We start from the raw sequence: 18,522 nt of genomic DNA, 5'->3' as shown, positions 1-18,522 counted from the left end.
GCAAGTGAAAGGTGTCCGAGAGAAGTTGAGAATAATCTTAGGTGGGAGGAGGTGATGGAGTGGCCTTTGGTTGGATTTTTCTTGTATAGCCATGGACAGAACCGTTTTTCCTGTGACACAAAGACTGCATAGGGGGAGGCAATGGCTTGGAGCCAAGAGAGTTCAGTGTTGTTATGTGAAGGAGTGCATAAACAGAGACGACGGGTGAGGAGGGTGGTGGTGCCCTCTGTCTTCAGTGAAGCAGAAGAAGATCTCTGTTCTCGAGACCCCTTGGCCGCAGGGGGTGAATTTGGGGGAGACAAGTGTCCTGAAAGTGAGACACTGTGCCTTTTTGGAACTGGGCAAAGCATCCTTAAAAGGGGAACGCTAGAAGCAGCTCTGGTCCATGTGCAGTGGTGAGAGCACTGGACATGGAAGGAAGACGTCACGATGGCAAAGGTTCTCCAGGCGGTGCCACGTGTGACATGGAAACACAAGAAATCTCAACTGTGTTTCCTGGGGAAGCCTATGGCACAAGAGGGACTCCTCTCTTCTTGATTAACTGAGAATTGATTATCTGAAGGGTGGTGATGGACTGAGAGTTGGTGATCTTAGTGAGGGGTGGTAACTGAATTGAGAATCCAAGGTTTTATCCTCCTGTGATGTATTGGAAATTTGGTGGGGAGAGAAGGAATGTCTTTGGGGGGTTTTCATTCTGAGTTCTGTGTGTGTTTCTTTTTACATCTAGTTGTAGGTTAATAAAGTTTCTTTTTCTTTATTTCGAAGTTGGACCCTGCTTTGCTCTATTCCTGGTCACATCTCACAGCAGACAATAGGGAAAATATATTTTCATGGGGGCACTGGCATTGCACCAGCATCAAACCATGACATTTTTGGTTCCCTGACCGGGAATCGAACCCGGGCCGCGGCGGTGAGAGCGCCGAATCCTAACCACTAGACCACCAGGGAGAACAATTTCCTTCTCTTTTTCCAAAACAAAAGCATAATTCAAAATTATTACATTATTACCAAGAATGAGTAGGACAAACAGGACACTTTTTAAAAATTACCATTCAAGTGAGGTTTAAATCCAGACTCGTCTATTAGCTTATAGATTATTTCCATTTATGAATATAAACAATATTCTTGCCTTCCTTCCCTAACACCAGTGACTCACATGTTGGGGTTTTTTTCTGTAAACCAATAGCACATATCACAAAATAAAGTAAATTTTTGTATTGTGAGGCTATGTAGTTCATGTACAAATTATGCTTTTGCCATTTTTCTTTTAAACATGACATTTTTGCTCCTGGTTTCTTTCTTTTCTCAGATTTTTCATGGCAATTGATTTTTTTTTTCAGTTGGAAACAAATTGAAATACAAAGCAGACCTTTTTCTTTCTAAATTGCACAGCCAGTTTGGATCAGAAAGAATAAAGGACTCTTCACAACATTACTTTAGTAGGTCTTGCTGGGAGGAGAAAATGTGTCTAACGATGAATACTTAAAGAGATTTCATTAAAGCTTGCCATCAATTCCTTGCCTTAAATGTTACAGGTTGTGAAAGTACAGAGGATACAGCTTCTAAAGCCCACCCTGCACAATAAACACTATGGCTGGATCTCAGATACCTGGCAGCACTCCAGGATGAGTTTGTGCTGATGACAGTCAGCGCTGGCAAGGGCTGGACCCAGACATGGACCTGGACCCAGAACCAGACCCAGACCCAACACAGTGCCGTGGGTGGCCAGTGCTCATGGGGTGAGCAGTGGGCAGACACCCTGTGCCTTTCCCCACAACCTCACCCAGGGTTACGGCTCTAAACAAGTCACTAAATATTTCTGCTGCAGCTTCTCCAGCTCTTGCCTTTTCACCAAATGCTTTCAGCAATATGTGAAGAGGTACAGATGGGCCCAGCCCAGCAGAATTGCTGAGACGACTCACAACCAGAGACCTTGCAGCCTCTGAGTATTGTGCTGGTATGGCAGCACAGCAAACGGCATCCAAAACAGCCCTGGGCCACACAGCCAGCACAATTTCCCTATTTGCTGACCAGCATCAGGGACGTACAATCATTTTTCTCGGTGTGAATTCTTAATATTTTCTGTGGAAACCCCATCTGCTAAGGTTCAGGCAAACCCAGAGGAACTTCTCCCCACAGATCCCCAGGGCTTTAACATGCATTGGTGGCCAGAAGCCAAGTACATTTTGGGGAGTAGCAGCAAACAGCTGCTTTTCAGGCTCTTCACAACACAATTTTAAGACTTGTTTCATGCAGTTATTACTAGCATGATCCAAGCTCAGCTTCCAACCTTGGCATGAGCAGGACCTATTAGCCTGTTTTCCTAAGGAAACATTATGCACAGTGATCATTAATATTTTTTAACCCACTGGCCAGCTTCAATCAAATTTGGCAGCCACGCAGCAGTCTTGGAGACCTCATGTTCCTACAAGGTTCATGAACCATATGTGTGTCTGGGACAGTGGAAATGGAAGGAAAAGCAGGCCAACCTGTATGAGACCTCAGAGAGCCCAGTGAGACTGAGATGCTGTGGATGACCCTCTCCAGGAAAGCTTCTCAATGTTTTTCCATCTGCATGGACACAAGAGTGTCCAGAGGAAAAGCAGATTTCAGTATTTCCAGCATAATTTTTTTACAGCAGTATCATGAACTTACACTCTGTGTCCAATGTCTCCCTGTTGGAACCAGCCCTTGCTGCGAGGTGAAAACAGAATTAATTTTGTGAATGTCAGAAGCCTCTCAGAGGGTTTCTCTGGTGCCAGCTGCAGTTGCTTCCCCATGGTTGGAGGGACAGCCACATCCAGCCAGGCAGCGAGGAAAATGAGGAAACTATTGCTCTCTGCTTGAAAACGTGCCTTTGTTCAAAGCAGTGTTTTTGCCATGAGTACACGTGCCTGCAGGGAGCTTCCTTCAGGGACTCGGCTGTAAAATGAGGCCACAAGGGCAGGCACAGACGGACTGCAAAGTCCCCCGGCTGTTTCTTTGAATGGCTGCCTTAACAAGGAGGTACAACGACAGCCTGTGCTCAGAGACTTCAAAAACCAGCCAGCAGTAGCTTCCTCACTAGGCTGTTTTTTTGGTTTTTTTTTTTGTTTGTTTGTTTGGTTTTTTGTTTTGTTTTTTTGTTTGTTTGTTTTTTGTTTTGTTTTGTTTTTAATTCTAAACTGCACATTTTAAAACAGAAGATTAACATGTCTCCTGTAATAGCAGCAGTTTTGCTTCAGTGCCTCAGCAGAAGGCAGCTAAAGAGGACAAGCTGAATCTGGACAGAAGGAATTTGCAATGAGCAGTCCTTCCTCAGGACTGGCCTCAGCACAGATCACAGAAAGCTGTGCTTCTTCACTGATCCAGGCTAAAGCAACCTAATTAAAGATGCCAGAAGTTATTTCTAGTAACAAAGCAAACAAACACTCTTCTGAGTGATTAGCATTTTTCAGACTCATTAAGAAATAAAAATAAAAAAATCTTTATCCCCGTTCTTTTGGTTCAGTGCTGCAATGTTTCCCTAAGGCACAGGCCAGCTAAAAAGAGAGGCTCTGAGAGATGTGCAAAGATAGCACCATTGTCAACCAAAGAAACCTCCTTCAATTATTCAGAGCATCTGCTGTTCTCGAATTTCTCATTCTTAGAGCTCCAGCTAAGTGGTGCATTTGGCAGTTGTTCTTATTAACTCACAGGACAGCACAAGTAAGGAACATATGTATTCACAAGATAATTAATGCTCAAAGTGAATATTGTGGTAAGAAGTTTCCATACACATTTGCAAACTATCTGCCAAATACATATTTTTGAAGAGTAGGGAACTTCATATGGAAAAGGTGAATGTAATCCTAAGTGGACAGGAAACAAAACTGTCTATTTTTATACTTCATTAACAGCCAGAAAATTGACCAAAATACTCACAAAGAAGCAAGCATTGAAAACCAGTGAACACAGCCTACAGTCAACTGACAACCAAGAAAATCAGTCTTACTGACATCTACTGGTAATATTTTGCATCTGAAAGGCACACTGGAGTTGATTTCATGGCAAAACAATATTTAGGAAGGTAGTTGTGAGAGCTTTGTGTCTCTACTGCCGTGCTATGAGTTAGAAAAATTCAAACAGACCTTGTTATCTCCATGGCTAAACTAAGATACTGAAATGGCATGAACTTCACACAGAGTTGACAGATAGCATGCTCATTTTATCATATTAATTCTTCTGGAGTGTATTCCTAATGGCATTCTAATTCCAAGATCCCTTTCACAAAATATCACCTTGATGGGAAGAGAGGATGCTTCATTTGGCTGGCCAACCCAGCCCATCCTCCCAAGCCATTGCATTGCATCTCCTCAGGAGTGATAAGACACTACAGTTGACTGAACCAAAGAAATCCCCTCTGTTTCCCCAGTTGTCACAGATACACTGCCCTTTCTTGTGTCTCTGCTGGCAGTATTTCTTTCCAAGTTGCCAGCTGAAAGGGAGCCTGAATAAATCAGCTAGAAGTGGCTGGATCTCCATATATATGGTCTGTCAGGGAAGGCAAGCAAACTACCTCCAGTAAAACCATGGTGAGATGGTGAATAATATATCCCAGCAACCTGCAGTAAGGCTCTATATACATTTATATACATGTATGTGTATGTATATATACATACACACATATATACATCAGTGATGTGCATGGTTTCTAACCAGACAAAGGAGTGGGCAGGTTCAGAGTGTTGTCTGCACTGTGACTTCACAAATCACTGATCTGGTTATGTTCTTTTCAATCAGATTTTTTTTATATATTCCTTCAGCTGGTAAAAAAAAAAACCCCAAAACAGTGGGTATTAATGTGCATTTTTCCTTATTCCCTTTTCACCGCACAAACCATCCCGTCTTCAAACTCTCTTAGAAAAGTGGAAAAGTGCTCAACCGTGTTAGGCAGGGGCCCTTTCAAAGCAACCCGTCCCGACGAGGATCCCGCAGCTGCAGGGCTGAAGGTGCCACAGAGCCATGGCCGTGCCCTCAGCAGCCAGGCCCCGAGCCCTGGGCCTGGGGAGGGCAGGTGGGCTCAGCCCGGCTCAGGGTCTCTCTCCACGGCCGTGGGATGGGCGCAGGCTCTGAGGGCAAAGGCAAAGGGGAGGGAAGGGGTGCGCGGGGAGCTGAGACGCGACACTTACTGCAGAACTGCCTCCGCCTGACCCCGCAGCGCCAGAGCCGCGTCCGCACCCAGTGCAGGCACGGGGACAGGTCCATGGCTCCGCGGGCCGCCCGTCCCCGGGGCCACCGGGCACGGCCCACTCCCCGCCGGGCAAACCTGCGGCAGCCCCCGGCCAGCCTCCGGGCCGCCGGCAGGATGCGGCGGGCGGCCGCCGAGGCCCTGCCGTCCCTTTGTCGCCATGCCATGTTTTATGCATGAAGGTAATTTCATCCCGATTCTCCGCACCCGGTGTCTACGTGAGCTCCTGCGACGTGGAGGAGCCGCGGCACCGGCACCAGTCCCTGGGGAGAGCGAGCTCCGGGGGAGGCAAGGGGCGAGCGGCCCCCTGGGCTGGGGAAGGCGCCCTGGCAGGAACGGGGCCTTTCCCAGAAGTTTACACGTGTAAGTCTGCAGGTGCTGTGCTGCGGGCACCCTGGAACCAGGAGAGATCCATAGATATTAGGGAGCCCTGCAGAAATCCATGTGCACTCTGGTCACAACATCATGGCCCGCGTTTGAAACGTCAGCCCTGTTGCTGCCTTCTGAGGAAACAGGAGCATGTGGGCAATACAGCTTTGCATGTCAGTGTCAGTGCTGCACTGGTAGGGGTGATCAGCATTTGTCACAATCTAATTTCACTTTTGCTATATACAAAATACAATTCCCAAAGTAATTCCCAGAGTGATTCCCAGAGTGACTCTCTCAACACTGTCACTGCTGCCTGAGGCACACGTTTTGTAACATAACTAAAAGTCTTCTTCTCTGATGAGTTCATGCCACCATACAACTTCACAGAATAATCTGAGTCTGAAGGGATCCACAAGGACCATCAAGTCCAACTCCTGGCCTTGCACAGGACCATCCCCAAGAGTCACACAAGGTCCCTGAGAGTATTGCCTAAGCACTTCTTGAACTCTGTCAGGCTTTGTGCTGTGACCATTTACCTTGGGAGCCTGTTCCAATGCCCAGCCACCATCTGGGGGAAAAATCTTTTCTCAATATCCTGCCTAAACCTCACCTGACACAGCTTCAGCCCATTACCCCAGATCCTGTCACAGAGGAGAGATCAGTGCCTGCTGCTCCTCTTCCCCTCATGAAGAAGCCATACACTGCAATGAGGTCTGTCCAGAATCCCCTCTTCAGGCTGAACAGACCAAGTGACCTCTGTTCCTCCTCATATGACTTCTTCTCAAGGCCTTTTACCATCTTCATTTCGCTCCTTTGGATGTGCTCTAATAGTTTAATATTTTATATTGTGGCACCCAGAACTGTCCCCAGCACTGGAGGTGAGGCTGCCCCAGTGCAGAGCAGAGCAGGACAATCCCCTCCCTTGCCTGGCTGGTGATGCTGGGCCTGATGCCCCCAGGACAGGCTTGGCCCTTCTGGCTGCCAGGGCACTGACTCATGCACAACTTCCCATTGACCAGAACTCTCAGGTCCTTTTCTACAGCACTGCTTTCCAGCATCTCATTCCCCAGTCTGTACATGCATTTGGCAATTTAGGCCCTGCTCTCAAACCTTTAAGCTTTGCCTTAACAAATACCTTTGTAGGGTTTACTTTAAATGTTCCCTATATCACAAGAAAGAGTTCACACCCCCCCCCCCCCCCAACATACTGCACACCTTTTACTAGGCAAGCAGCCAACAAAGGCAAGAGTGAATCTAAGTTGTGGGTCTGGAGTACATAGGCTGTGTTGTAAATGTGTAGGCTGTATCCTAGCCAGGATTCCAGAAGCTTTTCCCTTGCTACATACAGCTGAGATCACTGAAGGCTTGACTCGAGGACAGCAAGGCCTGCCACATGCACCAGTGTAACTGGAGAGTGGTGGATGGCCAGGTTTCAGATTTCCCTGCCATTTGAAGCTCACAGCAGGGTCATCCAAAGGGCCATCGTTGATTTTTTGCCCTTGACATAGGCAGGTAAATCTTGTGCTCTCGTTGTAATGATAGGTAAAGCCCAGCAGATGCATTTGAGCTTCGTTTTAAAGCTCTTTTGATTAATCCTGATCCAGACTAAATGTAGCATTTTGAATCCCTACGGGGAATATGAAAAACTCAGTGTTATTTGCCCCTGAAGATTACATTAAACCCCAGGAACGAACCCATAACTCATCCACACTGGGAATTCACACTGGATTCTGCATGACAACCCCAAGCAGCCTAGAGATTTACAACTAAACCCACAAATCACTGTCAAATCAAGATATGAAATTCCACAGACACTCATTACATTTTGCCAAGCAACAGTCATGTCAGACTATTCATTTGGAGCTGATCAGAAATGAAAAGGAATGGATGGTGCAGAAACACTTTGAAAAATATGAAGAATCCACGCTGAGTATTGTGTCACTGTGCATTTGGAGACTGGTCAGAGTGATTTGGTCACATACTGTGGTGGGCAACACTGCTGGCATAACAGGGAACAGCTGACCCAGGTTACATTCCACAGAGACTTGCTTCCAGTATTTCAATGGGCACCATCACCCTTTCTATCAAGAAAGACTCATCCAATGATGCTTGAGTGAGCTGAAATTGTGGCTGTCTGTACCAGAGTGAAAGGGATTCCTGGGTCACCATGTCCAGCTTCAGCTACTTTGACAATCCCAGCATATTTCCAGGCCTTTAATAAATTATATCTCAGAATTAGGCTTCCTGTCCTCTTTTACTTGAGGAAGAAGGAAATAGGAGTGCAGGGGACTTTAGGTGGTGAAAATTCACTTCTTGATTAGAATTCAGCACAGCTGTGATCTCAGTGTCATCAGTTACTTGCACTGATGCTGATGCACATAATTTGCAGCAATAAATGAGATATAACAGCAGGAATGTGTGGGCTGGAAATAGAAATTAGACCTGAAGTGAGAAAGGTATGACAGCTTTGGTGTGTTTTATGCTTTAATACTGCTTATAATTGTCCTTTTAGAACTGTACAGGCAAATAGAATAATGTAAGAGATGGGCTAGGTAGGATTCAATTTTGCTTGTTTAAGGAAAATACATTACAATGACAAGTATATTTGTGCTGATGATAGCTTGTTTTCTTCAGTATTTGATGTTTGTCTGTCTTCCTGTCTTCCTCTTTTTTTTTTTTAAACACAAACTCACCTAAGCTTAGAACTGGCTATTTGTGGATGTATTTTACCTTAGAGTAGGCAGAAGTCCTAATTTTTACACTTGGTTGGTTCCAATTCAGTATTATTTTTTCATAACATCCTGCATGATTTGCGTGCAGTCCTCTGGCACCAGAGTGCAAAGGAGAGATTCAGAAAAGCTTAATTATGCACATCATTTTTGACACCACCACCCCTTCAATTTTCCTCCTGTAAATGAATGATGACATGTCAGAATCACAAGGCAGGGCACTCAGCATGTGTGTCTTTCTGCATTTTCCTTTAAAACCTTGGTGGAGAGGAGGAGACATGCAGTCACACGGAAGAAATAGGAGCTGTTGAGCTGGTTTGCACCCAGTCATGGTGCTCCTGTAACTTCAACCTACAAGAAAAACCTTGGCAGCAGCTAATGAAGGCATCAGCCAACAAAGGCAACATCTTTTAGTCATTACAGAGTTCCTAAGGTTAAATATAACTGCTCAATCTGATGCTTGCCATTGACCTCTCAGTGCAATGTGGTTGTCTAGCAGCTGCTGCTGTTCCTCTGGAAAGACAGGGACCTCCTGCAGATCATGACAACCACAAACTCCTGCCTCAAGCCCTGACATGTGGCTCCACTATTTTCTTCCTTAACATGCTGCTGGTAAACAAACACAGTGCATGAAACCTTTTCCTCAGCAGAAGGGATCTGTTGTGTGGCTATACTCCTCCCAACACTCTAAAAGACTTTGAGGTGCTCTGACTGCAATGTAAGCAAAAGAACTTTTCAAGATAGCAAACCATAACCCTGCTAAATGTTAGAGCATTTTACTTTGGCATGTCAAACTTCTGTTTTGTTGTGCCCTGGTTTTCAATCTCGTTTAATACTTGAAAGAAGTGATGAAGTGATATTAGTGGATGTCAAGAGTACACAATACACTCTGGGATGGAATGAGGAGCATTTCAGAGAAAGCTTCCACTTAAGCCCCTCACTTATTGTGCTTCAGTGCAATGATTCAGTTAGCTAAATCCCTGGCTAATAGGGTTTATAAATACTGCAAAGGGGGAGCCGGGGGAAGGCAGGATCGCTGGCTCGGGATACATCCCTGGCCGCTCAGATGCCATACTGCAGTGCAGTGCTGTGCTCTTCTTGTGCCACCTACTGACCAGTTCCTCCTGGCTTTCGGTTCGGAAACTGAACATTTTCCAGTTTATTTTTAAATGCAAGTATTTGATGTTGGATTTTGCCCAAGCAATTAATGGGTGGTGAATACAGTCAGTCTTCATGTCTTGATAATATCCTCTAATTTAGAGCTGAGCCACCCTATCCTGCACTAGCTGGCTCAGTGTAAGGAGGATGGGATGGGGTGGGATGGGGTGGTCTGTGTTATCCACCATGTCAGGTCCAACAGTGCTTTCTCTCTTGAAATATATCTTGCTGAAATCATTACAACTGCCCAGATGTTCAAAATCAGAAGCTACCTGGAGAGTTTGCCCTCTGTCTATAGGTGCTTTCTGGGACATGGCTGAGCTATGGCAAGGCATTGACCTCTCATTCCCAAATCAGGGAGTGGGATTGAAATGCAGCCTTCAGGTCCTCACCCATGCTCTGGGTGTTAATAGAGAATCACTTTTCTTTTGGCTCTCCAACCCTCTGAAATTTGGAGCTACCCTGCAGAATTAAGATAATACTTTCAATGACTTTTTTATTAAAAATGAAGGCAATGGCTAAATGGATGTGTATTTAGCTGTAGGTTAGGTTTAGATGTTGGTTTAGCTGTACAACTGCCCATTTGCAATTATCTTGGGTAGATGGTGTGGACCTAACATTGTGAGTTGTTCTGCCAGAGGTGAAATGGGGGCTTAAACAATTGTAGTAGGCTTGGTATTGGTATTGCTCTGCAAATATTTGTGATAGCCACTGTCTTCCTCAGTCTGGCTGTGACAGTTAACCTTCTGAAGGCTTCATGTTGAAAAGAGTGATTCCAGCCCTCATCAAGAGCTGACTGAAACCTGTAAGGAGTAGCACATTGATATGTCAAGGCTGGGATTGGGAATCTTGTATGACTGTGGCATTAATAAGTAATTTCTCCACAATAGTACCATCAGAGGACTGTGCAGGCTGTAGTATTTGCCCTCAGTGGAGGTGGTTGTTGTTCTAGAGCTTCTCACAAGGAAAAGTGTGATCAGAATGACACTTTTTTCTACATATGATTTTAAATGACCACTTTGCTCTGGGCCCAAATCAGCCTTGACCAGGCCAAGGCATGATGCTGGAGAAATTGCTTCCAGCTGCAGTTATTTCCTCCCACTTGTGCTCTCCTCCAGCTGCACATTTCAGTGGGGCCATGACATCAATGTGTATTATAAAAAATATGTGGAAAATAAGCTTTCGGTTTTCTTCATTGCTAAATGAGCTGACTGCCTCTTGCAGCTCTGTATTAAATAAGAAGATATGGCAGGCTTATTCACCCTATAATAAAAGCATGATGTAAATTTCATATACTCTTTAAAGGGTAGACCATGGATAGACAGAGAGACCATGGTAGACAGAGAGACCATGGATAAATTTTGTGTTTGGGGACGCAATATTTTCTTTCTAATTATTTAAAGCTCAGTATGTGATCTTAATTAATGCTTTCTTCTTGCATTTTGCTTGTTGGCCTGCAGGCAATTTCTTCTAAAATTAATTGGATTAATCATTCCAGAAATCTCAACTGGATGATCCCATATATATTAAATATTTTTAGAAACAATTTCAAAGGTTGGCAAGCATTTGGATTTTGTTGCCAATAAATTGGGCACACCACTGTACACAGAGAAGTTTTTTTTATGTAGCTATAAGAGATTTCCTGTTCTGTGCTCAACTATCCTGCAGGACCTGCCACAATGCATAAAACATTTAGATGATTTAGAAATCATCTAATGCTTCCCATGTGCATACACAGATTTGAGTAAGAAACACTGCAGGAAGCTCACCTCTGGAAAAAAAGAAAAGCTTTCAAACTAGGTTGCTGGCCCAGAATAACGGTGGGAGGCGTGACAGTCATACCTCTTGAAATATTTATCTTAGCTTTTACTCATCAAACAGAAAATACAGCTGCACCACTTATGGGTCAATAAATAAATACTGTACTTCAGGCAAAATTCTGTTGTTTCCTTAATCTTTTCCTAAACTTCCTTTTTTTTCACTGAAAAGTGGAAAAAAACTTTTCCACAGAAAGTGGCCCAGAGCAGTGAAACCCGGTCCATTAAGCCAGGCTTCCAGGCTGTGTATCCTTTCACAGGTGTGAGAGCTAAACCAGCTGCAAAACCCTTCCAGATGGATAAACCCACGGTCTACAGGACTGTGTTTCTGCAAAGAAGGAGGCCTAAAATAGGAGTTGCTGTGAGAGTGGGGTTCAAATGGAAGCTCCCAGTATGACTTTACTGTAGTCTTCCTACTTGGAAAGGTGCACCCAAACGGAACACCAGAAAGTACATGGCAAAGTTTTGTCTGTTAAACACCTTTGGAACACTTTATTAGAATGCTTTTATTAGATAAATAGGTCTCCTCTAAAGCCCTCTTAATTAAGAATAAGTATGATTTTAAGTGATATCCATTCCCAAATTTATTGAGCTGCTTTCAGTCTTTTCCTTTGAAACCTGCTCCCTTACTTACTCTTTTAAAGTATCATTTTTGATAGCTTTGCTAATCAACTTGCCTGTTAATTTTATCTCAAATTTCCTAGGTTTAGCTGTACTCTTTATTTTTGTAACTATTTCTTCTCCTCTTACTCCTTTTCATATATACTGATTGCTTACACATTGCTGTTTTCTTCAGCCCTGACTATATTTTATTATTCTGCATTTTCCTCTTTAAAGTTACCTTTTGGCAATTATGACTCCAGTATCAAACACAACACTACAGGAACTTCACAGGCCAGAAATTTATGTCTTTCTTTTTCAGAGTTATGCTCTTGCAAGCACCATGGTATATAGTCCCATATCGGGGACTATGAGGGAAGCTCACACCCTGATTGCATTTCAGTCTTCGCAATTGACTTTCTATAAGTAAATATATTTCCTCAGATTGAGATTTCATATTTATATAATGGTGATTATTACTGTGCTTCCAGAAATTTTAATAATATTCCATAGAATAAGGAGGGGTTAATTATTCCCTATAATTATAACATACTTGGTTACCTTAAACCAGAGAAAGAGGTAGCACTTAGTCTAATATTTTTAAAGATGAGTGATTATTTACCTCTCATTAGTCCTTAAGATAATTTGTCTGTCTTAATAATCCTGTCAGAAGGTGCTGCTCACCCCTTGGAATGGACATAAACTAAGAATCACCACCTCTTGTGGGTAATATTACATGGAGTCCCAGTGCAGTCATTTTCCTTCATGATTTCTGCCTTTATAAATCTGATAGAGACCCTAATGGCATGACTCAAAGCTTAAGAAAATCTAAACCTGTATTCTAACCTATTGTATTCTCAAACTGAGGTTGCACAAGAGACCAGGTAGCAGGCAAATGGCTTCAAATTACTCCATAGCTCGACAGAAACTTTTTCTTCCACTGGCTCATGACCTAGATGCTTTTACTAACTGACTGCCTTAGAAAAGCATGTCTGATTAAACATTTCTGGGCATTGTTTCTGCCCCACCTTGCTCCCCTCTGAAACAAATGACTGTATAAAAATAATCTTTTAGGCTTATTGCAGAGAATCAAAGACTTGAACTCGGTGCACTGCTGTGAAGGCACACCAGTGGTCATCCAGAAAATACAAACAAATCATTGAGTCTGAAAAATCATGTTTCAAAAGTAGTTTGCCCCAATCCACAGGCACATTCTTTTCCTTCTGAAATTCTGAAACCTTCAGGCTTCAAAAGCTGAAACTTGAAAATTGTGTTCCAGATATTTGTAATAAAATTACAAAAAGAGGCATCCCACGGCCTCCAGCAGCATGATAGCACTTGCATCATTATGTAAATAAACTGTGAATTAGGCTTGAGTTTCCCTTCAAAATGAAGTTCTTGATCACAGCTTTATGGACAGCTTTCTGGTCTGAGTCTTGGTTTGACATGTCACACAGCTTGCTCAGAGAATGATAGAAAAATTAGGATTTAAAGGGGCTTCTGGAGGGTGTTTGATCTAACTCCATGTTCATATTGGTTCAAATTACATTCTTCAGGGTCCTTTCCAGCTGTGCTTTGAAAGGTTTGTGTATCTTGGAATGATACGTGATGTCCAAAAGGGCTCCTGCCACAAGCTAAATATTCATGCAAAGCATATCATCCAAACTGGAAGTCCAGAACAAACATTGCCCTTTGCTTAGGAAAGAGGTTTGGATGAGTCTTTCAGCTCTTAAGTTCATAAAGGATCATTAAAAGCTGATCTTAAAGCCCAAAAAGGAACAGAGCTCAAAAATGGGTTTGTCTGACTTCATTTGTTGCATGGATTAAAGTATCTGATATTGTCACTGTGGACGAGTGGCCATTTATATCATTATAATGGTCACACATGAAAAGTCAGTGATTTCTTTCCCCTGGGCATCTTTAAGAGATGACTGTTGTACTTTGGGAGAAGTTATGCCCTCTGCATGGGCAAAACAGACTGAGCTTGAGTCAGGTAACACTTTCATTGCCAGCCTCTGGACTATCCCAGTGACCTTTCCAAGAGCAGGAAGATGATTTGCATTGTCTTCCTCACTCTCTTTTTTTTACTTGGGCAAAGCTTTCAGCCAATACCTGAAGAAGTTAGACATACCCTCTCTGGCATCTCTGCTCAAAATTCACTTTTCCCATGCTGAAGGTACAAATCATTCTCATGTGACATCACTTAAACTCAATGGATGAGCAGAAATGCCTGTTTTCCCTCTTTCGCTCTTGTCTTCCCAGCACACATAATCAGCTGTAACCCATTTTGCCTACCTGATACTTCTTGTCCACTATGTGGACACAGAGGGCATTATCTTTTAATATTTGTTAGTACAAAGCCCAGTACACTGAGTTCCTAGGAGTTGGTGCAATTTAAACAATAAAAATAAATAGCCACATAGGCAGAAATGCCAGGTTGGAGTGAGGGGTGTTTCAAGCCCATTACATTCCATTTTCTTGAACTAAAAGGGTTTTGAGCCATGTTTTTTGCTAGTAGTAGGACAATAAAGAAACCAATGATTTAAAGAGAATCTCAAAGGTCATTTGTTAAGCTTTATGGTGGAAGCAGAAACAATATGCTGAAGCCAAAACTCATCCACTCCCTAGATTAGGATGACACTCTCACACACTTCTTCTGCTCCCTAGGCTAAGGTCTGCCCTGCAAAGGTCTGACAAGGGGCTAGGGACCAGAGCTAATAGTCTCAGAAAAGTCTGCTGGGAGATCACCCTACTCCTGCTTGGCCTTGCAAATGGTTTTATGGAGAAAAATTGTTCCTGAAATTCCTGCAAAGGACTAGGAGTGAAGTCTCCCAGTGAGATGACCCTCGAGCTAACTTCTCCTGAAGGACAGTCAGGCTGGAGTACAAAACTGTGTCTGGCTGCTAGGTGGGCAAAGCCTCCAAAGCTATTTTCTCTCCCTGGGAGACAGGAAATTAAATTGTTCTTAACCATATAAAAACATAAATGAAAAAGCCCAAACCCATATTTATACTGATATTTCTTTGGCTCCTCAGAGAAATTATAGTTAAAGAAAACTTTGTCTTATAGGCAATGGACAGATGATTCAAAATGTAATAGGATTATTTTTATTTTGGCACTTTGCAGCCACAAGGTGTCATTCCTTACTCACGAGAAGAACCAGTGGCTGCTATACTGCTCTCAAGCAGAGCTGAAGCAAAGTTATGGCTCCTCCAGGAGCAAGAGCAGTTAGGGAAAAAGAGAACGAAAAGCCAGAAAATGCAAAGGACAAGCTTAAAACTCAACTGCAAAATCTTCCTTTTCATCTTGTGAGGAGATCACATACATGCTTTGTAATATTAGATACACGGCTCTCCTGAATAGCTAATGAATGAAATAAAAACTGAATTTCATTGTTATTTTCATGCAGTATTTCAGTTTTTATGAGATATATTAAAAAGTTGCAGTCTCCTCAACGTGTTTCTATTTAACGAAGATCTGAAAAAGATCAGCAAAAAACAAGAAGCTTTAGAGACACATCCAGAAACACTTAACACTTCAGAATAACAAGTGGCAGGAAAAAAAAAAAAACAGTGACAAAAAAGGCAAAGTCAGGCTTTCAAAAAGCTCAGCATTTACACGTCTGTTAAATAGCCAGATTTTTCCACTGTGCTTCAGTAATGAAACACCTTCTTGCCAACTGATGCTTTATAAACAGCATTTTTGTCCTCAGAAATCCTAGCAGAAATTCAGCAGTCCAGCTGAAACATAGCAAAGACATTTTTCCCTTTTACCCTAGCTAATGGACACTGAATTCCCTCTGGGTTCCCTGGGTGAACTCCATGTGCTCTGAGTGGTGGTTCAGCATTCAAGTACCAACACTGAGTGCTAGCAGGAGAGAATAGCACTGATTTGCCAAAGAGGAAAAATACAAATTACATGGCACATGTAATTTAGTGGCATTCTGAACTGCCTCTTTCAGTGCTGCTATATTTTTTTCCCCTGTAAGATTGTGTCTGAATATGCATGAATTTATGTTCCATGGTGTCATATTAGAGAGGAGGAAGGCATTTTGGTCTTCCTTTTGGGATTTCTTACATATTTGGAAAAAGCTGTAAAGGGGAGAATTTTTTTTTTTTTTTCTGTCCAGTCCTCAGCAAGATAGTCTTTTAGTGCATTCACACTCTGAAAATTAATTAAAGATGGTGTGTTTTCACTTGAGTAGGTATCTCCAGATCTTAGTTAGTCTTAAGTGCTTTTCCTGCCTCTTAGCACCCCTCTGCAGCACTGGCCGCCATCAACTCTGATAGCTTCATTGCCGTGGGTTCCCCCATGTGTCAGAGCCACCAGGTAGAGCAAGCTGTCACTTAGAGCGTCAGCTGGTGGCCACTCGGTCACACAGGCGCAGCCGGAGCCGGGAACTTGTCAGCACGACCCTTGATTACTAGCGTCATTCCGGCTTAAGGTGGAAGAAAGCCAGCTCAGCTGCTAGAGACTTGACTGAGCTGGCAGCTCAAGGAAACACTTTCTCTTTCAAATCAAGCCTATTTCATGGGGAAATTATTGGTACACAGGAAAACATTGCAAGCTCTGTGAAAGGTCTCTAGGGAGAAGCTGCACTTCACAAGGGAATTAACATAAACTAGGTGGGTCATCCAAGGGAATGAGAAGCAAATGATAATTTAATGCCCTTGGAAAAAAAGAGAAGGAGGATCGTAAGTCTGGTGAAGCAGGAAGTTGCTTCAGGAGAGATTACTTTGTGTAAGTACTACAGGGAACTCAAAAGACTTCACTGGGCAGCTTCCATCCCCTGGGGTGAGCATCTCCTGCTGTCTCACAGCTCAGCAGCTTTGGCACATTCTGCACTCAGAGCACTGGCATGTGCTGCATTAAATACATTGGCAGATATTGCATCTCCCTAAACTAACTGGTGTCTGCTGTGTGCTCATCTCCAGGCTTGTCCCTTGTGCAGCAAGGACATCTGGCACATTTTCCCTAACAAAAAAAAGCAAAAGTTTTATGGCTGAACATCCTTGTTTTGGAAATAACAGCTTTGCGGGGGCCTAATTCCTTTGCTGGGAAAGGAAATGAGTCGCTTGGGTGTGTGCAGCTGGGAAGAGTGAGGAGGAGTGAAGTCTTTGTGTTTGTGGCAGTTTTTTCCCTCTTTTTGCTGAATCACAGCTGAATACTTAAATCCAACAGTACAGGACAACATGGCACAAAATCTGAAGATCACTCTTAGGTGCAGGTAGAGCATAAAAAGGTCTGCCAAAGGTCTAATTGTATTTGCGTTAACCCGGAGATGATGACAACACACATTTTACTGTTTATTAAAGAACATTGATTTCAGATGCTGTCTGATGTAAAACTGGAAATAGATACAGTTACTCCCAAGGTAGCAGTAATAAAGTAAAGGTTCACAGAGCTCCTAGTTTCCTGGGAAATGTGCCTACAACATTGCCCTTGGAAAGGAGCAGTCAGCCTGATTTGTGTCAGACTGTTTGTGCTCAGCAAGGGGCAGAAGGGCTATACTCCTCATCAGGAACCCCTCAAAACTCCCTGGAGAGGCATGAAGCAATTGTGGCTGGCACATGGATTAGAAGAATGCTGGATCTCCTCAACAGTTTCAAAATGCTAGTGGATTTTTTTCCGTTGTGCACCTCTGCCCCAAAGGAATGGGCTTCTCTTTCTCAAAACCTGTCCTTTGGGTGTTCTGCTATTGCTGCTGCAGATCTCAGGAGTCTTGCTGATTTCTCTGCCAGGGCTCTGACAGTACTAAGGTGAATGCTGAATTAGCTCTTCAACTTCTATTTTCACCACAGTTTTCTACCTCGGTTTCCTCCCAGCCCTATCTGCAAATATTGCAGTATGCATATTTTACTGCATACTCATTATATAGGATATTTTTAACCAGGTTGTTTCCATCTCTAGTTCCGCTTACTTTGGTTTCAACTTATTTCAAGTGCTACAATTAAAAGAAAGGTAAGAAAACCCCTATATCCATATAGTCTGTTTGCAGCACAAGGAGCATCAATGCCAGCTTTATGTGTCCTTGAACTGAGCTGGTCAGCTGGGCTCTGCTCCAGAGCCTGGGGACATTGGCAGGGTCAGCACAGCCCCTCTGTCTGCTGCCAGGCTCATTTCAGGTCCTATCACCCATCAGAAACACAACCATGCTCACTGAACAATTAAATGCAAGTTTTCTGAGAAAGATTTTCAGCTTCTGCTACACTGAATGCAAATGAGTGTGTGTAACACTGACCAAGGTTTCCTGTTATGAAGCTACCTGGGAATAAGAGAATCACTTGTCTACGCAGATAAGTTCAGCTGTATAGGAGACTGAATAAAGCCATGCCATGAATACAGAAATAGGTTATATCTTCTCTGGTTATATATAAACCCAGATTCTTGCCACTTTCAAAAGCTTCCAGCAACATTTCATTTAGCTAAAAACTATTTTAAAGGTAGAAAAACAATGCCAGGAGCCTCTGTGTGAATATCAAAATGAAGAGTGAAGAGAGTAGGCCAAAAAAAAAAAAAAAAGAAAAAGCAAACAAGTAACCAAAGTAATCAACCAGGCTGGTGGTAGACTATGGTCCTGTCTTGGAAAGAATTTTAGCTGCCTGTGTCACTTGGTGTCTCACCAAGCAAACCCTCTCTT

General features: G+C 43.2%; 1 non-coding gene across 1 annotated transcript; it reads right to left on the bottom strand.

Moving 5' to 3' along the window:
• Positions 1–876: 876 nt before the first annotated feature.
• TRNAE-CUC (transfer RNA glutamic acid (anticodon CUC)) lies at positions 877–948 on the bottom strand. The gene has a single exon. It is a non-coding gene; the product is annotated as a tRNA-Glu (tRNA).
• Positions 949–18,522: the final 17,574 nt, after the last annotated feature.

This window comes from Molothrus aeneus, chromosome 1 (assembly GCF_037042795.1).
Source record: "Molothrus aeneus isolate 106 chromosome 1, BPBGC_Maene_1.0, whole genome shotgun sequence".
Lineage (NCBI taxonomy): Eukaryota > Metazoa > Chordata > Aves > Passeriformes > Icteridae > Molothrus > Molothrus aeneus.
Note: the sequence above shows the minus strand (reverse complement) of the source record. Positions and strands in the feature narration are given on the sequence as shown.